The sequence below is a fragment of the Macaca fascicularis genome, chromosome 8, assembly GCF_037993035.2.
Source record: "Macaca fascicularis isolate 582-1 chromosome 8, T2T-MFA8v1.1".
NCBI lineage: Eukaryota > Metazoa > Chordata > Mammalia > Primates > Cercopithecidae > Macaca > Macaca fascicularis.
The window spans coordinates 83,181,457-83,189,919 of NC_088382.1; positions in this window are offsets into that span (position 1 = coordinate 83,181,457).

The following is an 8,463-nucleotide window of genomic DNA, read 5'->3' on the forward strand; positions in this document are numbered from 1 at the left end:
ACCATTTAGAAATTACCCAATCTATGGTATTTTTTAAAAACAGCATAATGGGACTAAGACACCATCAGAACTTGGGACTAGAAGAATAGTTTTGCCCTCTGAAAGTTGATTCTTAACACAGAATAAAAATGAAGAATTACTCTAAAGAAAGGGACTGCCTCCAGGGTAACTTGATTAAAGGTCTGGAGGGAGGAGGAGCGTTCAGTGGTCAGTCACAGTCTCCCACAACAGATAAAATTAGAGACACACTACTATCATTTCAAAATGTGATTAATGTACAAAATTTAAATGAGATATTTTATAGTCTTCAAAATCAGGACTTCATTTTTAGCCACACCCTCTTACTACCAAAAAGAAAGTCTTGTGCCATCACTAGGGCAGTTTTCTCTCTGGTGGGGAGAGATGTACTGGGAATTATCACAGCCCGATGATCCCAGCCGCCTCCACTTTCTAGGTTCTTCCCCCACCCACAGCATGTTCTCCACAACATGCTGTCCATGGATATCTGATCCTTGGTGGTTACAGTTCACAGTAAATTAGCAAACAGAAATTGGGATTATTCATCCTCTCTCATGAATGTCAGGCCTAGTCACCTCCAGGTTACACCATGAAGAGACCAGGCCCTGGAACCCAGTGCCCACCCGTGAGGCCCATCCAGGCATCGAGCTGGCCTGCCTAGGCAGACCTGTAAGTGCGTCTCAGGCCTTTAGATGGTCGGGGCCCTGCCAACCCTCTCCGTCCTCGGGAATCCTGTGTGTTTGAACTGGCCTTGGTCAGCCTGTGTGCCTCATGGGAAACAGGTATGACCTGCTGCTGCAGGGCCAGAGTGGAGCACTGGTCTTTTCAGCCTTCTTTCCCAGTCTCTTTGGACTCTGCCTTCTAAGCGCTCATGACTCTTTGCCGGACAAACCAATCGTGCTTTAACCTTTGCCGGGTGTTAAAAATAAAAATAGCTTTGGCGGCATCAAAATTCATTCTTATTATATAAAATACATACTTTTATTAATAAATATAGCATTATATAGCATAAATATAGATATGCATTATATATTTAGAATTACATTTTAGAAATTTTCAACGTGTAAAAAGTAGAAAGAAAAATATAATGAACTCCCATAGCCTCATCACCTTGTTTCAGTATTAATCAACATCTTGTCAGCCTGGTTTTACCCAACCACCACACCTTCTTACCCTGAACAGTTTAAAGCAAATCCCAGAGGACACATGATTTCACCCACAAATACTTGGTTATGTACTCCTAACAGATAAGCACATCTTTAAAAACATAGCCGTAATACTGTTATTACCTCTAGCAAAATAAACAATAAGCCTTTAAGATGATCTAATACCCAGTCTCAATGTTCAAATTTCCTGGGTTGTTTCAAAAGCGTCTTTTTATAACTAGTTGTTCAGGAAGCAAACAAGATTCAAATATTGCATTTGGTTGTTATATCTATTTTAATCTAAGGCCACCCCTCTTCCCGATTTGTTCTAATACCATTTATTTGTTGTAGGAAGTAAATCATTTATCTGGTGGAATTGCCCCACATTCTACATTTATTTCCTTTTGGTGTTAACTAGTTCCATTACCACCAGTATTTCCTATAAACTGTGAAGTTATATTTAGAGCAGTGCTGTCCAATGGAAATATAATTTGAACCACATATTTAATTTTAAACATTATGTTTTAAAAGTTAAAAAAGATGAAATTATTTTAATAACTCATTTAATGTAAAATAGCCAAAATATTATCAGTTCAAAGTGTGATTAATACAAAAAATTATAGATGAGATATTTTATATTCTTTTTCTTTTATATTCTTCAAAATCAGGTATGTATTGTGCACTTAAAGCACATCTCAGTTCAGAATAGCCACATCTCAAGTGTTCAAAGGCCACCTGTGGCTACCGAATTGGATAGGGCAGATCTAGGGGCTTCAATAGATTCTATTTTAAAGTTTTTATGTGCAATGAATACTTCATGGGTGTTGCTGTGTAGTTGCTGCTTTAAGGTTCTCTGTTAGACAGGCATGGTGGCTCACACCTGTAATCCCAGCACTTTGGGAGGCTGAGGTGGGCAAATCACCTGAGATCAGGAGTTTGAGACCAGCCTGGCCAACATGCCGAAACACGGTGTTTACTGAAAATACAAAAATTAGCTGAGCATGATAGTGGGCGCCTGTAGTTCCAACTATTTGGAAGGCTGAGGCAGGAGAATCACTTGAACCTGGGAGGTGGAGGTGGCAGTGAGCCGAGATCACACTGCCACTGCACTCCAGCCTGGGCAACAGAGCGAGACTCTGTCTCTAAATAAATAAATAATAAATAATATAAATGCACAGATAGGTAAGCACCAAAAGCAGGATTTGAACCTTGGCCAAGTATGTTAAATAATATATAATAGTGTTTTTTTTTTTGTTTGTTTTGTTTTTTTTGAGACAGTCTCACTCTGTTGCCCAGGCTGGAGTGCAGTGGCATGATCTCAGCTCACTGCAGCTTCTGCATCCTGGGTTCAAGCGATTCTCCTGTCTCAGCCTCCCGAGTAGCTGGGATTACAGGTACCCGCTACCACGCCATCAGTATCAACTGATGATCATTTCTAAATTCATTATTTCATTAGAGACTGCAAACTCATGATTTTCTAATTTTGTTATTCCTTCTGCATTTATTAGGGGAAATTCTTACATAAAAATGACCTTTACCTTGCTGACTCTTGGTTACTCTGAAATATAGTTCACAGAGGAAAGGTGGGATCAATACTTGTTCTCTGTCAATTTTTAGAGAAATGAGTTGATACCCAAACAACCTCTAGTGGTGATCAATGAGGGGTCTCTTTTTATCATCATGAGCTCATGGATTTCTATATTTACTACCTTTCCATATACTGCAGTCATTATTCTTTTGAGATGTTACAAATGAACCCATCTTTGGCCAGTAGGACTCTCCAGCTGACTCCTGTACCAGTTTTTAAGAGCCTTCCTGCTTTCTGGCAAAATCACGTGTATAAAGCTCATCTTGGACATTTCCTATCTCAGCAGGAATCAGCTATTTCTCCAAAGGAGTCATTGCCCATTTTACTGCTCCGGGCATCTCTGAATCATACAAAAAGATCTAAAGAAAGGGAATTAGAAACACCAAGATGATCAATAGGGCAAAGATGTCACCATTTTGGAAGATGGGTAGGGTGAAGGAAGACAGCAAGGTTGAAGAGGGTCTTGCATGGCCCTACCTGCTCTGCTCATCTCTTTCTCTAAATCTCTGCTCTCCTCTCCCTTTACTCTTAGGACTAGAACTATTGCCACTGAGGGGAGGTGAAAGTTCAGCCAACTTGGAACCCTGAAGCCTCGCCTTACCTCCCTTTGTGAAGAGCCCAGAGCCTTTGTCCAAAGCTGCATCACTTCCCACCCAGCCCTTCCTGAGCCAACTCCCCGATGTCTCCAGAAGAACACAGTCGACATCATCGTGATAACATCAGGGAAACTCCTATTTCCAGCAGTTTCTCCTTCAGCTGCAAAAGTGTGCAGCGGTAGACAGGGTGTGGGTTTTTGAAGTCTCTGCAGGAAGCAGAGTTGTTTTCTCAGCACCACATCTGAGCGCATCTTCTAAGGGTGGCCGACTGTGTGGGAGCTGTATGAGCTCAGCCGGGGTGCAGCCCTCCCATTCCCCACCCTGTCCACCACCACCACGCCTGGATCTGACAGGGAGGGCAGGACCCCACACCACGTGGTGACTGTTAAGGAAAATAGAGCCAGGTGGGGCGGATGCCTGATACTCTTCCTGGTTTTCCTGAGTGTTCTTTGTCTCCCCTACTCCTACTCACAATAAATCTGACTACACTTAAACTTAGATCATCATAAGAAACCCCACAAATGCCCATCATCCTCCACTGCTGTGATCACCAATCTAGAATGGACATTTCATATCAATGCCACAGTCCCCTGGGACCATCAGCCAGAAATGTTATCACAACTCCTCACTTTGCCCCCTATTCCCAGAAGGCAAGGAAAGAAGGAACCCAGTTTCCTAGTGTGTAAGGACTCGTATAGAAGGAACCCAGATGCCTACTAATCCTACTAAGATGCACACAGCTCAAAGCTCAGTTACATTAATGGTGGGCCTACTGCATGCTTGGGAAGCTTCCCTGTATGTTTTGTGTGGTCCTTTCAGAAGTCCTGTGGATAGACATTGTTAGCCCCATGGTACAGTTGAAGTTGAGAATCCCTAGTGGTTAAGTCATTCCCCCAGATCACGTGGATGGCAGGTGACAGAGGCAAGACCCGGCCTTGGGTCAGGTATGAATGTCTCAAAGACTTGGATCTGTCTGCACGTGGGTGATTATCACATCCAGACTTGCACTGAAGGTCATGCTGGCTGCCATGGGCTGTGAATACCTTTCCTCAATCAGGCACTTTGTGTCTATTATCTCATTTAATCTTTGTTCCACTTTATAAAGTGGCTCTTAATATGCCCCCTCTACAAGTGAGGCACCTTGTCTAATGTCACTAAGATGTGTACCTGGACTTGATTCCAAAGCCTATGGGGTTTCCATTAAGTACCTTTGCCTTTTGAAAAGTAGGTAATTTCTCCACCTCTCCTAACCCCCATTTTCTGAATCTGTGGCACATTAAATGCATATAAATGCAAACACAGATGACAGTATCTCCACGTCTGAAAGGTAGTCTACGTTTGTTAGCCTCTGGAGGCACCCTGCTAGAAGGCTGGAATCTGGGCTCCAATACGGTCCAGCATTTAGCAGAGTGTGCCGCTGCTCCAGGCTCCAGAGCATTCTAGGTGCTATGTGACATTTGACATTTTGATATGGGCATTAGAAAAAAAAATACAACTATCACACTAAGCTCATAATTTCAAATATTGATTAGGATAAAAATATGTTAACAAAAAAGTCATTAAAAATAATGAGCTTCTTGTGAGTGATTTACAGATTTGACTAAAATGCAATCTGTCAATGACAAATATGAGAATTCAGGTACTCCAAAGTGTAATGAAGGAACAGTCACCCCGATATCTTTACATGCCAGGTAGCGCCCTGGCCTTTTAGAGAGGTAGGGATAGCAATTGTAAAGCAGCACTGGGTCCCCTAGCTAGTATTGTCCATTGCTGGCTTTTGTCACTAACTTAAAAATAGTGTCATGGTTTCCTTTTCTCTGGCACATTAAAACTAACGGACATCTTTTCCCCTTCATGTGGACATCTGATGAGATTTACTGAAACTCTACCTTTAACGCTGTGAGAGTTTATGGGAAACAGTAATCCGCCCCAAGAATAAACAGTAAATGGAATGACGATTTTCTAGGAAGTGCTGTGTCTGGCTGCGGCAGAAGTGGCAGTGAGCTAAGAGAGGTTTTTTGGCAGCCCTGGAGGGCCATTGAGAACTGCGAACTGTGATGAAGAAAGCATTCATCCGTTTATATCTCCGTGGGAGTGCCTTCTGTGAGGCATCAGGGTGTCTGCCTTATCTGGGGATTTCCTCTGGCATTACAGAAAATGATGCAGGTTTGCCTCTGTTCCCCAGAACAAGAGGTGAGAGGCTGGCCTGGCTGGCGTGAGATTCTCACTCGTGGTCATTCTCACTGAGGTTGGCTCAGAAATCTGGGTGAAATGATTCACCCGCTGCCTTGGCATGGCTTGGAGGGCAGCTTGAAGCTGAGTTTCCAAAGCTGAGCCCCTTTGCTCAGGAAAACTCATTCCTGTTCTCTCCTTTCCTAAGGACAGGCCATGATCAGCAAGTTCAGTGGTTCATGGAATGTCTTTAGAAAACAAATTGCTCCATGTACACAAGAAACTGGTACCCAAATGCCGGTTGTGGCAGTATTTGCAGCAGCAAAAGGTTGGAAATGAGTCTGTAATTCATGAGTGGGCAACTGGCTTATGTGACGCAATGTGATGTGATGAAATATAACGCAGCTATTTTCAAAAGATGACAGCACACTGCTGTCGTTGACAGTGCCAGGTCTGATAGATTTCAATGGGAAAGGTGAGGCAGGGAATGATCTGTACAGTGTGATTCCATCACCACGTACAGCGCATCTGTATGCATGGCCTAGGGAAGGGTCTGAGAGACACCTTGCCTCCGGAGGGGGCGCAGAGCTGCTCGATGAACTTGGGGTGGGTGGGGTGAGAGATGGATCCTTTCCCGACTTTCTGTCCTATAAGGGGCAGGGGGACGCTTGCCTGAGTAGGGGAGGAGGAGTGGGTAGCTAAGCTTGCTCCCAGGGCCCTCTCGGGGAAACCTGCTCCTTTTGCCTTTTTCCAGGACTGGGGAGAATCCAGCCTTGGACTCTGCCAGTGGGCCTCGCTCATCGTCTATGAGGCGGCCAGGCTCGCTGTGTCCTGAGGGCCGGACACCCCAGGGTGCTGCTGGAGAGGATAGTGCCCATTCTATCTCTGTCTCTCCCTGACAGCGGCACCGCTTCCTCTTCCCTCTTCCACGGTGGTTGGGGTCCTCCATCCCGCACTTGAACTCCCTAAGGCCCGTTGTCCTCCCTGCAGCTCCCCCGACTGTGTCCTTCAGTCCTATCAAGTCTCAACCCTCAGAATTCTGCTCTCTGAGAAGGAACCAATGCACGAACTCCAGGAGTCTCTGCCAGGCAACACATTTGCATTTCAACTGGGATTTTCTGGGAGAAACCTCCTTACCAGGAACAAGGTAAGGAGCACCCACTCCATCCAGGTCAGGTGTGGGAATAAACAGTGAGCCCACCCAGCAGGGGCACCTGCGGTGGCGGAGGCCAACAGAGGTGGGGCTTTGGGAGACTTCAGACTAAAGGGAAGGCAGGTGCAAAAGAGGTCTTGGGGGAAGCGAGTTTCCTCCACGTGGTCAAAGCAGACCCAGCAGGCACTGCCTCGGCACTTGTGGGAAGGCGTGCTCCCGAGAACCAGAAAGCCTGGACTTAGGGATGGAAGAACTACGCTGGGTTCCAATCTTGTCTCCTCCCTTTACCCACAAATGACCCTAGGCGAATCCAGTCAAGGAAATGTCAATTCCTCATGAGTAAAATAGTGATAAAAACAGTGCCTTCGTGTGACCTTAACCTGAAAATGGAAAGAAAGAAAAAACTAAAAGTTAAAAAAAAAATAGTGCTGGGCATGGTGGCTCACGTCTATAATCCCAGCACTTTGGGAGGCCAAGGTGGGTGGATCACCTGAGATCAGGAGTTTGAGACCAGCCTGGTCAACAGGGTGAAACACTGTCTCTACTAAAAATACAAAAATTAGCTGGGTGTGGTGGCAGGCACCTGTAATCCCAGCTACTTGGGAGGCTGAAGTAGGTGAATTGCTTCAACCTGGGAGGCAGAGGTTGCAGTGAGCCAAGATCGCACCACTGCACTCCAGCCTGGGCGACAGAGAGAGACTCTTTCTCAAAACATAACTAACTAACTAACTAAATAAATAAATAACATAACATAAATAACATCACTCACTAACTAAATAGTCCCTTCATCCTAACCTATGGGATTCTTGTCATACTAACTGCGATATGCTGGATTTACTTTCCACATTGCATTGTACCTAATGAATATGATTCAAATGTCTACTCTCTCTTCCCTGAGGCTGCAGTGTGGCCTGGTGGCTGGTGTCCCTCCTGCCTTAGGGGGCCTGTGACACAGCAGGGGGCACAGTGGTCAAATGCACAGACTCTGAGGCCAGGTAGCTGGGGTCCACCTCTGAGACTTTAACCTCTTGGGACCCCGGCTTTCTCATTTTAAACTGGAGATAATAATAGAACTGTATACACAGGCCTGCTGGGAGGATTAAACACTTGTAAAAGCAAGTGAGCAGTGCTTGACTCAGTTGGCTCTGTGTGGGCTCCTGGCAGGGACCTCTGAAGAGGGTGAAGAAGCCATTCTCTACCCCTGACTGTACAGCCATGCACTCAACGATGACGAAGCTGTGGGGGGCTGCCCCCAGCACCCTGGTGTCAGAGAATCCTGCTTCATTTCCTAGCAGGAGCGAGCCATGCAGAAGCAATGCGTGACTAGTGTTTCCTATCACACTGATTCTCTGTTAAAATGAATTAGTCACAAACAAAAATGGTCAGAACTCAGGATTCGATGCTTCCCTTTCTTTTTTAAAGCAAGGATGACGTCTGAATAATAAAATGAGCAACAGGCCATTTAAAAGAAGCAAAGCTAGGAACTTTCACAACCATTTTTCAGGATAAATAAAAATCAGTAAAAATAAAACTATTTTTAAATGAATTAAATTTATGAAGCTATTGAATTGAGAAACTGTCTGCTGCCTATCTGGTGGGGGTCAGGGGGTAACCCAGGAATACTAGGGGCTTCCAGTGTCACTCAAACAGCTCTGACTATGCCACATACAATTATGTTGGTCCTGGACATAGAAGGCGAATACAGGGAGGCAAGAAATTGGCCTCACTGGTGAGGGGGATGCCGCATGCTGGGGGAGCGGGCAGCAATGTATCCTTTGGGACTTTAGAGCA